Genomic DNA, 19753 nt, shown 5'->3' on the forward strand with positions numbered 1-19753 from the left:
TGTGAGCTGTGGGAATGGATGTTTAGGATTATAGGTTATAATGTGTCAGTTCTGAATACTAGACTCTGAGGGACAGAGATGACCTTGGCTTCTCTGATACATTTTTTAAAGATTTTATTTATTTAACACACACACACACAGAGCGATCACAAGCAGGCAGAGTGGCAGAGGGAGAGGGGGAAGCAGGCTCCCCCCTGAGCAGGGAGCCCGATGCGGGGCTCGATCCCAGGACCCTGGGACGATGACCTGAGCTGAAGGCAGACGCTTAACCGACTGAGCCCCCCAGGCGCCCCTCTGATACATTTTTTTTTGAGCTTTGGTAACAATGTGGGGCCTTTAGAGAATGGGGCCCAGCGTTTTGGAGCAAAGACAGAACAGTGTTAATCGACTCTATAATGCTTCTTTCAAGTTGAGTAAGCACTGGTGTGAATAGCCTGGGAGATGACCAATCCTGAAGATAAGAGGAACACTGAAGATAAGAACACAATATCTGCCTTTAGGGTCAGTGGGTGAGGTCTGCTGCCCATGGAGCCCCAGCAGTGGGGGTGGGGGAGGGGAGTCAGTCTTTGGACTGGTGTCTTTTATTGTTTGGGTTTATATGATGTTAGGGAAAATGGCTGATATTGACATTGACAAACATTATTCAACCACACACACATAGGAAAAACAAACACACCAACAACATAAACTATCAAACTTGGTCTGGCCAAAGTGATCACGCGACTTACGAGAACCGCTTGCTATTTATGCATTATTACCACACAGCAGAATGTTAGACGCATCCACAAAGGTGCTGAATGAGTTTTCCTGCATGGTTTTGGTACCAACTTAGTTCACATGCACACAAGTATCATAGTTTACCGCACTGGTCACATGCTTGTCTGCATAAAATAGAAGATGTACTTTCTGTGACTACATGATGTTGCTAGTATTGATTTATCTCCATAGATATTTTTCTACGGAAATTTTGATGAAGCGGTTGTGACCAGGGCAACTATGCCATGCCCTGGAGGTCCAGTTGGGGGTCCCCTTAAGTGTGGAGAAAGTGCTGTGTAAAGCCATGGGGGGGCCCAAGGCTTTTGCAGAAACACCCTATTGTCGTGGGTGCCAGCACCAGAAGTGACTGTGGTGAACATGGGTCCACACTAAGTCCATGTAAGCAAAACCACGAAGTGAACAAAGTCTTTTGAGCATTAGGCTCTAAAATCAGCTCTTCAGAGTGGATACCAGAGATAACAATCCTGTAAAGATACGGTATTCTGATTACAGCTGGGACTTCAGGAGAAATGCGTACACAATAAAGTGAGACACTATGACTTATTTTTAAGATTTATTTATTTATTTTAGAGAGAGCAAGAGCATGAGCAGGGGGAGGGGCAGAGGGAGAAGGAGAGAATCCTCAAGCAGACTCCCCGCTGAGTGTGGAGCCCAACTCAGGGCTCACCCTCATGACCCTGAGATCGTGACCTGAGCAGAAATCAAGAGTGGAACACTTAACAGACTGAGCCACCCAGGTGCCCCAAGCCACTATGGATTTTTGTTGAGAATAGCTCTTAATTCGTATACTTTCAGTGTCAGAAGGGATACAGAGAAAGACTTTGCTGAAGGAACAAGCTGACAGAAGCTGTGGAAACTACATATATGAGAACCGAATGTGTAAGAATGGAGGTATGCCTATTTTGTTACTGGAGCTAATTCCAACTACTGCTTATAAAAACTGTCATCCTTTATTTCTTTAAATGTGAGTCACGATCCTAAAAGCATTACTGGAAAAGACTCGCCACCTGCCTAGCTGCAAGATCCACGGGCAGGGAAATGGAAATGTAACTGGCTGTCTTTTTTATTAGAATTGATTTCAGAAAATTGTATTTACCTGGACTTGAAGTTGCTACCATTATCTACTTCCAGATCTGCTGATAGTGGTTGGGAACTGGCCTTTGATGTGCTGTCCTTTTACCACCTGAGTAGAGGAAAATGAATTGTGGGAGGCAATGCAAGCTACATAAAGGACATTTGAAAAGCAAACCTGGCATTTTAGGTATTTAGATGAAGCACAATTTGATCAAAATTAGTTATGCAGAGATGCTACCGTTTTTGCTAATGATACTCTGAGGAATGCAAAATAAACTTATTTTACCCACCTTTGGACTGAGACATGAACATATTAGTGGGGAGTTACAAGAAGCAGGCAGCATTGAAGGCAAATACATTTAAAATTCTTCTTTGGTATAGTTCTGTTGTTTTTAAAAGAGCAATGCTTTTCAAATCATAGCATTAATTCAAAGAAGTATAATTTTGCATGGCTAACAGGGACTGACTCAGTCAGTTCTTTTTTCCAGTGCTTTATAGTTACTGTTCAGGAAATTACTTTTGAAGCTGAGCCCTTTCTAAAGTGCCTCAGGTAATTAATTTTACTATAGATTCAGGTGGTAAATATCCATCCCTTACTGTTTTGAGGAGAATCCAGAGCAATGTGGTTGGTATTTTTTTTATTACCGTGAAATTTTCAAGGAACAATTTGAGTTCGTGTAAAATGTTAGCACACTCCTGCGCTCACTCAGTGTCTTCGGTCGGGCTCCTTAGAAACAGATACTGAGCTGAGCACTTGTGGGCAGGGGAGCTGTGCTCGCTTACTCACGCGTCAGTCAGTCCTTGGTTGTGGGCTGCCCAGGGGAGGTGTCAATGCCAGGCACGCAGGTGCTCTGCGTGATGTCGTGAAACAGCTCTGGTAGCCCCAGAGCAGGGCTCTGAAGACGAATCAAAAGGATGGGGCCATTGAAATCAAAAGCACATAAAAGGATGCAGAGATGGGCGCCTGGGTGGCTCAGTGGGTTAAGTGTCTGCATTCGGCTCAAGTCATGATCCCAGCGTCCTGGGATCCAGTCCTGAATCAGGCTCCTTGCTCAGCGGGGAGCCTGCTTCTCCCTCTGCCTCTCCCTCTCTCTATCTCTCTTGAATAAATAAATAAAATCTTAAAAAAAAAAAAGGATGCAAAGAAACACAAGAATAAAAAGGATGTGGTTAGGAAGGAGAATCCAAAGTGTCCGCTGCTCTTGACACATATTTATTGAGCACCTACTGTTTGGTAGATACTGTTCGCAGAGCCCGAGGAATGAGTGGACGGAGGCTTCTATGCTAGTGAGGGGAGACAGTGTAAGTAAGGTATGCTGTGAATGACAGTCACACGGTGATACATGTTAGGAAGAATATAAAGCAGGGCGAGGGAAAAGACCTTGATTGGGGGCACTAGATTAGATAGTGTTGTCAGGGGAAGTTAAATAAACAAATTATATAGGAGATGTATTTGAGTTTCCAGGGGGCTATGCTTTGGGAAGTACTGGTATTGTGTATTGTTTCTCCCTAACCCTGGGAACTTCTTTCACATGGAGCTCCAAGAAGGGAAGTGAGTTTCTATTTGAATAAAACCATCACAATGGGTATTCTTGACATAGGAACAACAAACATAAAATAAAATGCCTTAAATTTTTTTCCCCCCTCTGCATTTATTTTTAAATGTTCTGAAGGCAAATATTTGGGGAAGCAAAGGAAAAAGAAAACTGGTTCTGGATGTTAAGAATTCTGATAATGTACATTGGAAAGCATCTCCATTCTGAGAACTTTAAAAAAAATCTAAGTTATTTGGGGGATAATGAGTAGAGAAGGAGGAAAACACAGTCATCTGGCTTAGAACATAAAGATAGCCTTGATGTTTAAAACGGAAGATCCTGGAGAATCTAAATGACACAGTACAGGGCGCCTGGGTGGCTCAGGTCATGATCCCGGGGTCCTGGGATGGAGTCCCAGGTCGGGCTCCCTGCTCAGCGGGGAGCCTGCTTCTCCCTCTGCCTGCCTCTCTCTCTCTGACAAATAAATAAATAAAATCTTTAAAAAAAAAATGACACAGTAGACATTTGAAAGAAAGGTGTGTGATGAGGTCACAGTGTTGCAGAGTGGGTATTCAAGGTCAAGTACTGGATCTTCTTCTGTTTCAGGGGTGACTGGACTCCTGACACTGATTCAAGCTAAAACTCAAGAGATTGCCAATCTATTAACGTCTGGGATTATGTTGGTAGGAGATCTTCCTGGCGAGTGCTGGTTTAGAAATTCTCTCTCGGGAGTATTTCACCTGAAGAAATTTCTGGTAAAACTCATTTACCTACTATTTTACCACACCTCATTGCTCTTTGGTCTTTGGGCCAGAGATATCAAGAGGTAATGCTGGAAGGAGCCAAATAGGAATTTACTAGACGAATAGAATACTTTCCTTTCTTATTCTCCATGATAAATGTTTCAGGGTTTTTCTAGTAGGGAAGAGAAAAGATAGCACGTGGATTATCATGGTCACACCGTGTCATTTTTAGTAGGTAATGCTTCCCAGCTTTGTTTTGTTAAAAAAAATATGTATCCTGTTAAGAAATTAAGTGGATTATGGATTTTGAAACTTCATTAGTGAGCATTAATATTATCAAAATGCCAGTATTCATTATAATTTAAAAATGAATCAGTAATCAATTAATTTAAATAATTTAATGTAAGAATATCGAAATGAACTATGTGGCAAGTGCCCTTCAGACACCTATCTGAAAAGCAAAAACAGTGCTGGTAACGGACAACGAAATATGTAACAGCAAAGGGGGGGGGCTGATATTTTTCTTCTTTGGTCAGCCTAACCATAAAGAGAAAACTGCCTGGGGACTATGAAATTAGAACACGCCACAGGCCATTTATCACCCAACAAATATATATTGATCATCTACTGATCTAGGTGCTAGAGGTGCAATGATGAAGACCACAGGCATGGAGCTTACCTGCTAGGGGCAGGATATAGATGCACACACTTGATGAGAAGTGTGCAGAAGAAAACAAATGCAGTGACAGGACAGAGCGAGGGTTGGCCAACTTATTTCGTGAAAGGCCAGATGGCAAACACTTTTTAGGCTTGCCGGTCGTATGATCTGTTTCGACTACTCAAGTCCGTCGTCGCTGTGGTGGGAAAGCAATCAAAGGCAGTATGGAAATGAATGGGCATGGCTGCATTCCAATACAACCTGGTTTACAAAAACAAACAACAAACAACCCTGAACCAACAACAGGTGGGCCAGCTTTGGCCTGCTCATATAGTTTGATGCCTCTGGAAGTGGAGTGCTGCTTGGAGTGGGGGATGGTGACCTCAGACCCCACCGTTTGAGGAGAATCCTCTGAGGAGGCAACATCTGGGGCGAAAGTAGAACAGTGGGGAGCCAGCCCCGGGAAGCATGGGGAAGAGCATTCCAAGCAGAGGAAATGGTTAGGTCAAAGGTCCTGTGGCAGGAACAGGCCGGGTCCCCTTGATGTGGGCGGCTGTCTCATTTTTGCTGTGTAACCTCGGGCAAGCCACTGAATTCTTTGAGCTCTTTTGTCAAGACAGAAAACAAAAAGAAATGGTGATAACACCCTGCTTACAGTTTTTTTGTGAAGTAGTGTAGGCGAAAGCATTTTTCTGACCAAATGTCAGGTAGTATTATTAACAGCTAGGATTTAAGAAAAAAAATGGTGAAGAAACTTTTGTAGAATCAGGATTTCGGTGTCAAGGTCCCGGTGATTTATGGTAGCTCTTCGAATTTTCAGTATGGGGTGTGCTGCTTCATCTGCCGCTTTCCATCCTGTGTACCAAATGCTTTGTGGCCAGTTCACTTCCTGCAGGCTGCTTCTCCATCTTATTCAGCAGGCTTACGAGTATTTCTGAAACACTGTCATTGTTATTCTCTATGTGTGTTGAGCAAAGAGTTGTTAAATTTTTGTCTTGTGTTGTTTTTTTGTTACTCAGAAACAAAAAACATACTGGGAAATCCACAGACCGCCAAGTTTTATTTCTGTGAAAGGCTTCTGGGCCACCGACGGGCTCGCAGCCTGTCAAAGCTAGGCCTCAGAATTCCTTCCTCTATTGTCGAAGGACTAGGAACAGCGTGGCCTGTCAGTCTGTTCATGACCTAACTTTAATGTGCCATCAAAGCTTGCTCCTGTCACCCGGCTACAGGCTTTCCCCCGGTTTCGGGTCCCCATCCGGGTTCTGCCAAGCTCACGCCTCCTCTGTGTTGCCATGCTGTGGACGCTTCTTGGCCCACACGGGTCTCTTCAGTGCGGTGGTGGGGAGCCCCTGTGAGGAGGGGGCGGGGGAGGACCTGGGAAGTCATATCACCCGACACTCAGACATCATCAGTGTGCAGACGAGCCAAACAGACCACTGCCTTGCTTGACACAAGATGAGAGCAGAGTGGAATAAGAGCAAACCCTCCACAGATGCTTACCTCAGGGTTTTTGGTTTTAACCAAGGAAGTGTCCACCAAGAATGTGGGTGTAAGAAAGAAACTGGATTCTCTTCTGCATAATATTGTGACTTCCTGACTCTATGGAAGGAAAAATTACGATGATTTCAGTAAATATTTTCTTCTTCGTTATGGCTTTAGACTGTCCATGAACACGAATGTTTGTCCCTGAAGGATGTGTGGCTGGAACTGGTGTGATGGGTCCACCTTGGAATGAAGAGGTGTTAAGTGAACAGGTGAGTGCCCTCAGCTCACCCTTGTGAGGAGCCCACCCTGAGCAGCCCCTTGCCTCCCAGTTGTCAAGGCACATGGGGGCATCAATAGAGATTGTCGCCCGTCTTCCTGGAGCCCCTGCTGAAAGGCCCAGATGTGAGATGTGCTCGACTGCGGGTGCAGGGGGATGGATTCTGGGGTGAAAATGGATCCCTCTGGGTGAGGGGAACAATTTCCCAGAAGGTGTGGTGCTTTTCCTTCTTAAAACTAGAGGCAAGAATCTCTTTGAGGGAGATGGTTAGATATGAGGGCACTGGACTCAGGATGTGAACAGGTTGGTTCTGAGCCCAAGCACAGACTCTGTTATGCAGAGTTAACGGCTTAGGCTCATGTTGCCTCTGGATTCTGAAGAAAATCAAACCTAGCGTTCGGCTTAAAAAAAAATTACCTTGACCCTTCAGTAAAGAAGTCATCCCAAACAGGCTGGTGTAGGTGAACTGGGGGAACTGGGCTGCAGGGTCAAGGCAGCAAAACAGAGGGTCTATGCCGTGTCTGCGGACCCTGCCTTGGAGCAGGGTGGGGTCCTCAGCAGAGAGAGGGGTACCGAGACTGTCAGTCCTAGGACAGAACTCTTTGTCCTAGGAGCTTCTGTCAAAACATTGTAGAAGTGCAGAAGACAGGACGGGAAAACTTCAAGTGTAAAGTATAACTTACTGATAACAAGATCACTTGAGTTGTAATCTATGACTAAAGCCTCATGCTGGAAGACGATAATTCCGGTGACATTTAGACATTGCCCAAGACATTAGGCAAGAAATGTATTCGGGAGTAAAAAATTTACTTGTACTTCTGGAATCATATCCTCTGGACCATTATTCACTTCATCTACCATGAGGCCAGCCCTGGTGGAAGACAATGCAGAATTTACTACTTGTAACCCAGAAAGGCAAAGATGGCTGCAGTCACTGGCCCACGCGGTGGATAGCCAGAAAACATGAAAGTGGTGAATAATGTATTTCTGCCTGTCCTTCCAAAGGAGGACCTCTTCCCTGGAATAGCATCTTTTCAAAGAGCCCATGAATACATTTAACAGAATCAGATGCAATCAGAGATGATTAAAAGCATTGGTGATGCTGATTACATGACAGATCAACAAGAAAGTATTTTCACTAAAATACCTGATGTTTCTACCTTGATAGCCACGAAGTCTATTTCAAACTGCTAATTTGATTTGATGTACAGTCCCCATGCTATTTTGAAAACCGTAATCACTGTGGTCAATCACAACAAAACCCCCTTGCATAGCTCTCCCACACACTACCTGCTTGGCCAAACCACAGCCCTGGATCAATCCAAGGCTGCCCTGCACCTTGGAGTAGATTGTGGCAGGTGAATATGCACCACCATTAACTGAATTGACCATAAACCTCAAATGAGCCTTTAATGCCATACTTTTCTCCTCCATTTACTCTTTCACTCTCCTGGGTGACTTTTCTCCTCTCTACAATAGTCCACAATGTTCCAGACAGAGGTTGCTTGGCCAGCCTGGACCTGAACTCAGAGCCAGTTCCCAAGGAGCAGAGCCACGGCCATCTCACACCTCGCACCGGCCATGAAGTGTTGTAAGCTGCGGGTTTGGGGGGTCTCTTGTGACTGAAGCACAAGTACCCCTCTGACCAGTATCCTCTCCCTTCAGAAAGTATCCAGACTCTGATCACTTCTCCTCTTAGCCTGCTTTGAGCCATCATCTTCCCATGCCTGAATTACTACAGCAGCGTCTAACTGGTCTCCCTGCTTCTCTCCTCAGCCTCCTATGGTCAATTCTCAGGAAAGCAGCCAGAGAAACCCTGTTAAAACCTGTTTCATGTCGGGGCGCCTGGGTGGCTCAGTTGGTTAAGCAACTGCCTTCGGCTCAGGTCACGATCCCAGAGTCCCGGGATCGAGTCCCACATCAGGCTCCCTGCTCAGCAGGGAGTCTGCTTCTCCCTCTGACCCCCCTCCCTCTCATGCTCTCTGTCTCTCATTCTCTCTCTCGCAAATAAATAAAATCTTAAAAAAAACCTGTTTCATGTCTCTGTTCAAAACCCTGCAATGGCTCTGTGTTTCATGAGCTAGCATGGCTGGTGCCCGTTACCTCTCTCCTCCTCTGTCCCCATTCTCCCCCTTGCTCAGTGTGTTCTATCCCACTCACCTCCTCACTCTTTCCTCAACTCAGTAGCCAGCTTCTTGCCTTCGGGCTTCTCTCTGAGCCCTTCTCTCTGCTAAGCCTGCTCTTCTGCAGAGAGCCTCAGATCAAACTCCTTCAAATTTCTGCTCAAATACCACCCTCTCAGGGAGGCCAGCCCTGACCCCTCTATGGATGGTGGTACCCTTCCCCCTCCCCCCTCAGCACCTTTGATCCCCATTACCCTGCCCTGTTTTCCACTTAGCACTTGTCACCTTTCAATGTACTATATCATTTATTTTTTACCTCGTATTTCTTTACCTCCTATCTTTCTCATTTACGGCCAGCCTCCCCCATTGGAATGTGAGTTCCATGTGGGCAGACATCTTCAATTTGTTCACTGGCTGCACTGGCTGGCTGTTTCAGTGACAGCACATGAAGTATTTAATACTGAGGCAACTTAGAGAAAGTATTTATTCACTGTAGAAGACAGGGAAGCTGGAAGAAGATGATGCTAGGAAGAGGGGATGGCTTTGCAAATCGACACAGGGAGCCAGGGCCTGTCCGCACCCAGCTCTGAGGGCCAGAAGACACTGGTGCAGAGCGGGTAATCGGCTGTGGTCATGGTTATGCCTGTGGCTCTTCCCACTGGGAGCAAACCCGAAAATGCCTGTCCTTCTGCCCGGGTACTTGGGTTTCTCATGCTTCAGACATGCCATAGTTAGGTATATAGGGTGCTAGTTTGAGAGCTAAGCTCACCTGTGGCCTAGCACTTTTTCTCTTGTATGAATATGCCACCCATCCCCACCTCTTCGTCTGTCCATGACCATGGGTCCAGTAGAGGCCAAGTCCTCTCTTAGCGGGTAAACAACACAGCTCATTGATCTTCTGGGCTAGGAACCCAGAATAATACCTGGCACATAGCAGTTGCTCGATAAATTGGTTGAAGAAAAGAATTCAGAAGAACAACCGAGTCTTGGAATAAGAGACATATCTTAAAGCGTGGCTGTTCAGCCAGGCTATATGCAAGTTTTTCAGATAAAACTGGATGAGAGTAATTATGAGTGGAACAATGGTCTGATTGAGGCTTAACAGTGGGCTTGTTTCCCAAGAAAACACTTGGAAATATTTGGGGTCTTGGACAAAAGTTCAAGTCCAATGTTACTTAAGGTCTTTAAATGACTAAAATGCTCTAACTGTTGGGCGGCACTAGTTAGCTTGCAGTTAGTGGTTAAGAACATAGACTCTGGAGCCTGATTAGGTTCAAATTCCACTCTGGCACTTACTAGCTGTGTGAACTTGGGCAAGTTACTTAACTGCTCTGGGATTCATTTCCTCAGTTGTAAAATGGTGGCAAAAATTCCTACCTCACAGGGCTATTGTGAAGTTAGATAAGTTAATGCATAGAAGCATTTATCTCGATGCCCAACACAGAGAAACATGTTCTACGTTCGCTGTTATGCTGTCATTATTACGTATACTGTAACCACCCTCTCTACCTGTTGTGCTAAGTGGATTCTGAAAGCCAGGAAAAGACTGAGTTCTTTAAAATACTGTTGCCCAAATGTCTGTCCCCTATGCAGTGTGCTTGGTCAAAGTTGGCCTATTGGTTTCATATTTGTTTAACATTTGATGGGCGGTGAGGGGGGGGGTAAGTCATAGAAAAACTTTTAGTCTTTTAAAATAGCCTTTAGATTCTCTCCTCTCCTCAAATCCTCCTCTCCTCCTCCTTCTTCCTCTTATTTTTTAATTTTATTTTAAAATAATCCCCTCATCCAACATGGGGCTTGAACCTACAACCCTGAGATAAAGAGTCACATGTTCTACCTGATTGAGCCGGCCTGGCTCCCCTCCCCTTCTTAGTCTCTAATATCCTGCCTTTCTTAGGAGTGAGGGGTCCAAAGGTAAAGAAGATTGTTGACATAGTCCCCAGAAAGATGGATCTTTTGTGAAAATGTGCATTAAAAAGGAAATGGGGATTACAGGTAAGTTTTCTTCTTAATACTTATACAGTTGATCCTTGAACAATGCAGGGATTAGGGGTGCCCACCCCCATGCAGTTGAAAATCTGCATATAACTTTTGATTCCCCCCAAACCTAACTTCGAATAGTGTAACTGTTGACCAGAAGCCTTACCAAGAACAGAGTCTATTAACACGTATTTTGTATGTTCTGTGTATTACATACTATCTTTGTACAATAAAGCTGGAGAAGAGAAAATGTGAAGAAAATCATAAGGAAGACACGATACATTTACAGTACTGTATTTATCAAAAACAATTCGTAAGTGGGGCCACAGTTCCCACCCACGTTGTTCAAGGGTCAACTCTATTTTCTAAAACATGCCCAGTGAATATGGATATTTAAAAAATCAGAATAAATAGGATCTTTTATAAAGAATAAAAAAATCATGCCCAAATCTTGTTAAATAACTAAAAGATCAACTTAAAGGAAGACCACAGAAGGGCAGGTCGAGTGGGGTACGGGCTGGAGCTTGGAGCAGGAGGGAGCTGGGAGGAAGTATATGGGACTGGACTGAGAGGCAGGCTCCCCTACCGACCTCAAACCATTTGGAAGAGTAAAGAGAAAATCAGGAGACCAGAAAGACTCTTAGCTGACCAATAAACAATGTTTGAGCACCTACTGTATGCGAATCACTATGCTAGATGCATACTGTAGGAGAGAGGGCGATGAAGAAAACAGGGTCTCTGTCCTCCTTTCGCACTGAGACATGCCCTTCAGAGGACACAGGCTCTGTAGCATGTGCGTCAGCCCCTTCTTTTGGAGAGAAGAAATCCTTTAAAAGCATGATGCCAGTCTTCTTCAGAGTATCCTCTGCAGACCCAGTACATCGGGAATATCAGAGGTGACCGTGAAAATTGCAGATTCTCAGGCCTCTCTATTCCTGATGAATCAGAACGTCTGGAGCCCAGAGCCAAAGGCTCTGGCTTTTAATCAAGCACGTTTGGGGGAGGGGGGGTTCTTACGCACAATTTAAAATGTTAGAACTCCCACTGCTTTTACCGAATGAATTGTAAGAGAAATTGCTTTCGGCTGGAGGGTGGGGATGGATGGGCGCACGGAGGAAAATCTGAACCAAGGCTTTGGCTGGATTTTGCTACCTGTGCCAAAAGGGAGGCGGCGTTCCAAGAGCGGAGTGGCTCGGCCCAAAGCAATGAAGTACATGGGGGGCCAGTGACCGTAGCACAGGGAGGAGCCGCCAGCTCTGAGGTTTCAGGCAGACACGTGCCACAGACACGTCTTCTCCCTTGTGCATCGGCCCTTCAGCAGTGTCTCGGGCTTCTCTCTGCCACGCGCAACCAGGATGACATTCGAGAAGAATTTCACCACGGGAAAGCTGGTTTTGCTTGGTGCTCATTTGTCACTGAGTGAACGAAACTCACCAGCTTTCTGCCTTCTGTCAAGTCAGCTGTTCTCCGAATTCAAGCAGAAGGATGAGAATGGGTTGCTGCTCGGGCTGGGAGGTTGCCGTTCTGAGCGGTTGCCGTTCTGAGCACTTGCGATCCCAGGAGCTGACTCTGTTTCACGTGGAACGCAGCGCCCTCTGTGCTCCTCTTACCTAGGTCAGGCCAGCACGTGGCGCACCAGGTGGGTTTGCCGTCTTGGGTGGCCCTTGGGGTGAGTGAGCGGCGTGCAGCAGGAGATCAGATGTTACTAAATAGCATAAGTGGCCCGACCAACCGTTGGGTCTGCACGGGGCTTGGTGCCTCCCTTACTAGACCACCTGGAAGTTGTCAGTCAACCGAAAAACAAGCATTTAATGACTGATCCTGCTGTTGACTCCATGCTCCCTCACTCCACCCCTTTCTTGATTTCTAGCTGATGCTATTTGAGGGTTATAAGGGATGAGGGCTTGGTGCTTATCTCCCCATGAAGCCTGGGGCCCGGGCTCACCCCTCTGCAACCTCACCACGACAACGCTGCTTCCTTTCTGGCCTCCACCCTCATGGTATAGCAGGAAAACATGAGCTGGGAATACCATACGGACACGGTGCAGAGGCCATGGAGATATGCTGCCCAGAGGTCCCTCCCAGGAAGGACTTGAGGTCCCAGCCCTGGGAGTGTTGTCAGAAGGCAGGTGTCAGCCATCAGCCCTTTGGGGTCTCCTCCAGGGCCGTGTCTACATCCAACGACTGACTGAGGCAGGTATATACATGCTTGGCTATTTGAGCCAGTGCTGGACGACTCAGATGCATCTCCCAAACCTGCTTCCTGTCCCTTCCTTCTACAGGTGCTAATCCTAAAGTTATTCCCTAATAGACAGCCACAACCTTAGTCCATGATGAGTCTGCTTCCCAAAGAACCCAACTTGCAACACGTGAATTTGAATTTCAACTAATTAGGAGTCCTGTGATCTTGAGGAAGCAATAATTTATTTTCTGTTAGACTTAATTTCCATCTCTGAAAAATGGGAATAATAAGTCATTTCTTCATTGGATTGTTGTAGTGCACTTAGTTTAATACTGGTGCAGAGTAATCACTCGTAAATATTATATCATAATCTTGGGAGAGTTCTAGAACTCCTGTGAGTCTTAGATCCTTTACCTAAAAATGAGAATAATACCACTTACATTCAGGAATTTAGTAAGGATTGTATGACACATGTATTAGGTACTCAATAGATATCACCCTCCTCCTACCATTTTCCCTTTAACATATCAACAGTACCTTTACATAGTGAATTTAAAAAATAATTCATGTTTATTTTCTTTCTCTTTATTGGTTACTCTTTATCAGAGTATAGGGTGGTTGTATTTGGAGGAGGAAAACTAAACGCAGAGCAGAAAGGTGGGGCTAGAGTGCAGCTCTGGTTTAGCGCCTCTCTTCCATCACAGTTCAAAGGGCATTCCTCCAGGAAGCTCACCCTGACTGACTCAACATATTCCACAAGACTCACATATAAACTTTGACTCCCCTCTCTTTTCCACTTTTGTAAGCCTTATAATGATATATTCCTGTGGATGACAGGATTTCTATGTTAATATTGTCTCTGGGAAGTGGGGAATCATACCTGTTTTTCAAACAGGTGTTCACTGGTTACTCTGCTAGTTCGCAGTGACTGAGTCTTACAACAGTGCCGAGTCCTGTCTAGCTCTGCGAGATGCTCTGGAATTCCTGCAGAGTGGATGAGGACTGCAAGAGCTAGTTGTGGTCTTCTGAGGCCATGTGGTCCAACTCTGTCACCTTAGTCATGAGGAAACTTTGTGTAGGTCAGCTCTCTTTAAATGACGATATTTAAAGGCTCGTGTGAAATTTTGGTAGCCTCATCTTTCTTACGTCTCCTCTGTTTTATAACTTGATACTCTGTTTTTGCTCTGAAGCTGGTCAGTTGTAGGAACATTGTCTTACACTGACACCTACTGGGCAGGTGGGAAAAGAACTGGTATCAGCCACACTGGTGTTTACAGCTAGAAGCAGAATTCTGTCTTCCTCAATGGGTTTATCTTTAAGAAGCATCTTTCTTACAAATCTCCTAGTTTTAAGCTTTCTTTGCCCACTTCTCCTACTAGATGTAAGGTCTGTAGTGGATTTTAGGTTTCTCGGGCGTGATGATTTCATCCAGTTAACATGTTAAAAGCCCAAAATACTTTTAATCAATGTCATTCCACAGACATACTTACCATTTAATGATGAACAATAATCACGCTCATTCAGTGTGACCTTAATTCTGCAAGCACCGCAGCTCTGAACAGCTGATGTCAAGTGGGTCCAATGCAGAGGATGGGGGCATTCTTCCTCCTTGATTCCCCCATTGGTGGGAGCAGCCAGGTGCCCTCTGATCTGGATCAAAAGCTCTCCACGATGGCACAAAGAACCATCCATGATGAACGTGGTAAATTCTTTCCTTGAAGGTTTCTCTGGGGAATCACGACCCCAGTAAAAATTCATCCAAGTGTTTCATTATCCTCATGCAACTGTGTTACAAAACCATCTCTCCCTTGCTTTTATTTAAAAGTTTCTTTTGTTTGTTCTCCTAAGGTTTGGAAATGATTAATCAAATTCTACTCAGGGCAACTTTACAAAATATACCAGTAGGTTATATTCTAATTATCTCCTTACCAATCCCTTTGCTGGCAGGAAATGAGCCCTTAACTAGTGTTAAATGTGGTATAGCATAGTAGTAAAGAGCTTTAGAGTTAGGCAGTAGTATTTATATATATATATATATATTTAAGAAGGCTCTACACCCAACATAGGACTTGACTCATGACCTGAGGATCAAGAGTTGCATTCTCTACTGACTGAGCCAGCCAGGTGCCCCCAAACCCTTTGCACTGTACTTTTTCTTTAGTTAATAATTAATCACTTTTGCCATATCTACTGAGGGAACGAAGACCATTCTCAGCAATCAGACCGTCGACATTCCAGAAAATGTCGCCATCACTCTGAAGGGACGCGCTGTTATTGTAAAGAGCCCCAGAGGAACACTGTGAAGGGACTGCAATCACATCAATGTAGAATTCAGTCTCTTTGGAAAGAAAAAGAAGAGGGTCTGAGTTGACAAATAGTGGGGAACAAGAAAAGAACTGGCTACTGTTTGCACGGTCTGTAGCCACGTAGAGAACATGATCAAGGGCGTTCCACTGGGCTTCCGTTACAAGATTAGGTCTGTGTACGCTCACTTCCCCATCAACGTTGTTATTCAGGAGAACGGTTCTCTTGTTGAAATCTGAAATTCCTTGGGTGAAAACTCTATCCACAGGGTTTGGATGAGGCCAGTTGTTCCTTGTTCAGTAGCTCAAGCCCAGAAAGGTGAGTTAATTCTTGAAGAGGATGGCATTGAACTTGTCTCAACTCTGCTGCTTTGATTCAGGCAAGCCACCATGGTTAAACACAAGGGCATCAGGAAATTTTTGGATGGTATCTATGTTTCTCAAGAAGGAACAGTTCAGCAGGCTGATGAATGAGATCTAAGTTGTCCAGCTACAGAAACAACAAGATGCCGGATGTTTTTTCAGATTTATTTGTGATATTTAATTTATTTTTTTAAAGATTTTATTTATTCGAGAGGGAGAGAGAGAGAGCGTGCAACAGCAGGGGAGGGAGAAGTAGACTCCCCTATTTGTGGTATTTTAAAGATGCAGTAAAAGCTGTATTGATTTGGGAAAAAAATAATGTAATCATTAAAAGTACTTTCTAATGAGTTCTAGTTTATCTCATGTGGTGTGTGTGTGTACATATAATAGAATATTATTCAGCCATACAAAAGAAGGAAATTCTGTCATTTTTTGATGACAATGTGGATAAATGTGGAGGGCATTATGCCAGATGAAATAAGCCAGCCAGAAAAAGACAAATATTGCATGGTATCACTTATATATGGGATTTAAAAAAAAAAAAAAAAGACAAGGAAGTTAGACTCATGGAAGCAGAGAATAGAATGGTGGTTTCCAGGAACTGGGAGATTGGGGAAATGAGACATTGGTCAAAGGTTACAAACTTTCAGTTATAAGATGAATAACTTCTGACGATGTAATGTGTAGTGTGGTGACTATAGTTAATAATGCTGCATTGTCTGTTTGAAATTTGCTAAGAGAGTCGCGCAAACACACAGGATAACTATGTGAGTGATGGTTATGTTAATTAGCTTGATTGTGGCAAACATTTCACAACGTGTAGATACATCAAATCATGTTGTATGCTTTAGATACATATGATTTTATTTGTTATTCATACTTCAGTAGAGCTGAAAAAAGAGAAGAAAGGAAGACAGCACCCAGGGTCTAGGCCTGAGCTCAAGCCTTCCTCTCTTCATGTTTTCTGATTGTCACAAACGATCTCTGTTTTTCTCTCAAACTTCTCAGACAAACTTTGGTCCTCATATTGTCTGTTTCAGACTTTAAAAAATGGTCATAGGGATTTATTTGTTAAACAAATTTGAGCTCCTACAAAGTGCCAGCACTTGGGGTAGAGCAGTGAATAAAACTATAAAATTTCTTGGCTTTGGGGTGCCTGGGTGGCTCAGTTGTTAAGCGTCTGCCTTCGGCTCAGGTCATGGTCCCAGGGTCCTGGGATCGAGCCCCGCATCGGGCTCCCTGTTCGGCGGGAAGCCTGCTTCTCCCTCTCCCACTCCCCCTGCTTATGTTCCCTCTCTTACTTTCTCTCTCTCTGTCAAATAAATAAATAAAATCTTAAAAAAAAAATCCTTGGCTTTATAGAGCTTTTATTCCAGGAGAGGAGGATGGAAAAGCAAATAAAGCATATGATTTGAAGGTAGACCAAAAAATGCTAAGTAAAAAAATAGGGCAAGAAGATTGATGGGATTTTGTGTGTGTGTGTGTATTGGGGGGACATGGTTGCTCACTGCTCATAGAGCTATATGGGGGGCAAAGGAGCTCTGGGCTTCTTGTGGTGACACAAAACGGATTAAACGTATACTGAGGTTGGTCTTGATGGTCTCAAGGAAGATAGTGGTGTGGACTGGGAGGGTTGGAGAGTTGGTAGATTGGGCTCTTGCCAGAAGCATGAACAGTCCCCTGCCAAAGGCAGTGTGGAAGAGAATGTGGGGAGGAGTTCCCTGATCTTATCTGGAGCTTAGAATGTTGGTGGGCTTCCCTTTTGATTCCCTCAGTTAGGCAGTGGGAACTTTGTAAATGTTGACTTCTTGAGACTCAGGCCCTGATGAGCATTTAAAGAGGGAGAGAGAAGCAGAAAGCAGCTCAGATGTTACCTTCAAGAAGCCTATCCTGTTTCTTAGGAACACAAGAGAGTAGTGGAGAATCTGATATAGTCCATCAGGGTATCAGCCCTCTTCCATGAGCAGCTATCCTAAGGTGTGATACCAAGAAGTACTGGTAAGAATAGATTTAGTAAACATGGCAGAGTGGAGGGGGCACTGGCTGGGAGAGTCTGTGTTCTCTAGGCTGCCCGACTGCTGGCATGCTGCATTACTCCAAGGCTGTTTCTTCTTCTCTATAATGAGGAGGCTGGCCTCTGCCATTCATTTCTGATACAAAATACCATGACTGTAAGAAGAAGTTGGAATTTTATCTCTGCCGTTGGAGTTTTGAATAGAAAATAGAGGGCTTTAGAGCATAGATAAGAGTTTTTATTTATTTTTTCTTTTCAGTTGATTTTGGAGGAAAGGGACTCAGGAAAGGAAGAGTTGGCTTTTGTTGTTGGCTTAGAGAAGTAGATTACATTTCTTGGATCTTAGCCAAACATAACAAAGTGGATCCTTCCAAAGAGTGAGAAGAATTTGTTTGGCAGAAGAATTGCTGCCTTGATCAAGAAAGCTTTTCCACTCAGTTTTCTGGAAGAGGGAGAAAAAAATCCTGGTAAACCAACTTAAATGCCCCCATTGGGAAGATGCTTCACCCCTCTAGGCTGAATTAGTTGCTCCATCCTCTGTTTTCACTGAAAGGTGGAGAGCAAGTTGGAGCCAAGGGATAGAAGAAAGGCAGAGGACCCCATGCAGGAGCAGCAAAGCATGTAAGATGAACATTTACTAAATGTGTGATGAATGAATGAATAAATGAAAGAATGAAAGGAAGTTAGGACCAACCAAAAGGTAAGGGGAAATGGAGAGATCTGAAAACTTGACTAAAGGTAGCTTATGAGCATTTAGAGAAAGAGTCATCACCAGGACCCAACACGGCTTCATCAAGGACTGGTCTTGCCAGTAATCTCACTGGTAGAGTCTTCAGACTTGTAGGTTGGAGGAAGGCTGTGAACATAATCTATGTTAATTTTAGAAAAGCAATTAAAGTCCTCCTTGATTTTTTTGGGGGGGGGGGGGTTGAGATGGTGAAATGCAGACTTAATCATACGATTAAGTTAATTTCAGCTGGTAGAAATAACTTTGTTCAAATAGTGTTGATTATGTCATTTTTCTTCCTAGAATGAGGCATCTAGTGGAGTGCCATAGAGTTAAGGTCTTAGGCCTGACTGTTCAACTTTTTGTTTATGATTTCTTTTGCAATAACTATAAATTCACAAGAAGTTATAAAAAATGTATAGAAGCATGTATGCTTTTCTCTGTTTCTTCCTTTGATAACATTTTGTATAACTATAGTGTGATATCAAAACCAGAAAAGTGGTGTTGGTACAATCCACAGAGTTTATTCAGATTTCACCCAGTGTTACATGAATGTCTTTGTGCGTATGTGTAACTCTGTGCAACTTTAGTACATGTGTAAATTCATGTAACCCCACCACAGTCAAGATCTAGAACTGTCACCATGAAGCTCTGTCTTACTATCTCTTTACAGCCACATCCACACCCCATCCCTAACCCTTATCTGACAACCACTTATCTGTTCTTCACCTCTATAATTCCATTATTTCAAGAATGTTGTATAAATGGAATCATACAATATGTAATGTTTGAGGTTGGCTTTTTCCGATGAGTATAATTTCCTTGAGATCCAACCAAGTTGTATGTATCAGTAGTTTATTGCTTTTTATTGCTGAGTAGTGGTTCATTGTATGGACATACCACAGTTTAACCATTCACCTACTAAAGGATATTTGGGTTCTTTCCAGTTTGGGGCTATTATTAATGAAGCTTTTTGGACATATTTATACAGGTTTTTGAGCATAAGTTTTAATTTCTGTGGGATAAATGCCCGAGAGTGCAACTGCTGGGTTATATGATAATTATATATTTAATTTTATGATTCAGCAAATTACTATCCAAAGTAGCTGTACCATTTTACATTCCCATCAGCAGTGCATGTGTGATCCAGTTTCTCTGCATCCTGGCCAGCATTTGGTGTTATCACTATTTTAAATTTTAGCCATTCTGGTATGTGTATAGTAATACCTCATTGAGGTTTTAATTTGCATTTCCCTAGTGGGTAAAATGGTTAACATCTTTGCACGTGTATATTTGCTCTCTGTATATACTCCTCTGTGAAACCTTTGTTTATGTCTTTGTGCATTTTCTAATTGGATGGAATTGGATTATTTGTTTCCTACTGTTGAGTTTTGAGACTTCTTTATATATTCTAGATACAAGTCCTCTATCACATATGTGATTTGCAAATATTTTCTCCCAGTGTATAATTGATCTTTGTATCCTCTCAACAGTGTCTTTTGCAGAAGTTTT

The 19753-nt window shown here is 43.7% G+C and overlaps 1 pseudogene; it reads left to right on the plus strand.

The window, feature by feature from the left end:
• The first annotated feature begins 343 nt into the window (after nucleotides 1–343).
• LOC110574292 lies at nucleotides 344–15611 on the plus strand (annotated as a pseudogene).
• Nucleotides 15612–19753: the final 4142 nt, after the last annotated feature.

The sequence above is a fragment of the Neomonachus schauinslandi genome, chromosome 12, assembly GCF_002201575.2.
Source record: "Neomonachus schauinslandi chromosome 12, ASM220157v2, whole genome shotgun sequence".
Classification (NCBI taxonomy): Eukaryota; Metazoa; Chordata; class Mammalia; order Carnivora; family Phocidae; genus Neomonachus; species Neomonachus schauinslandi.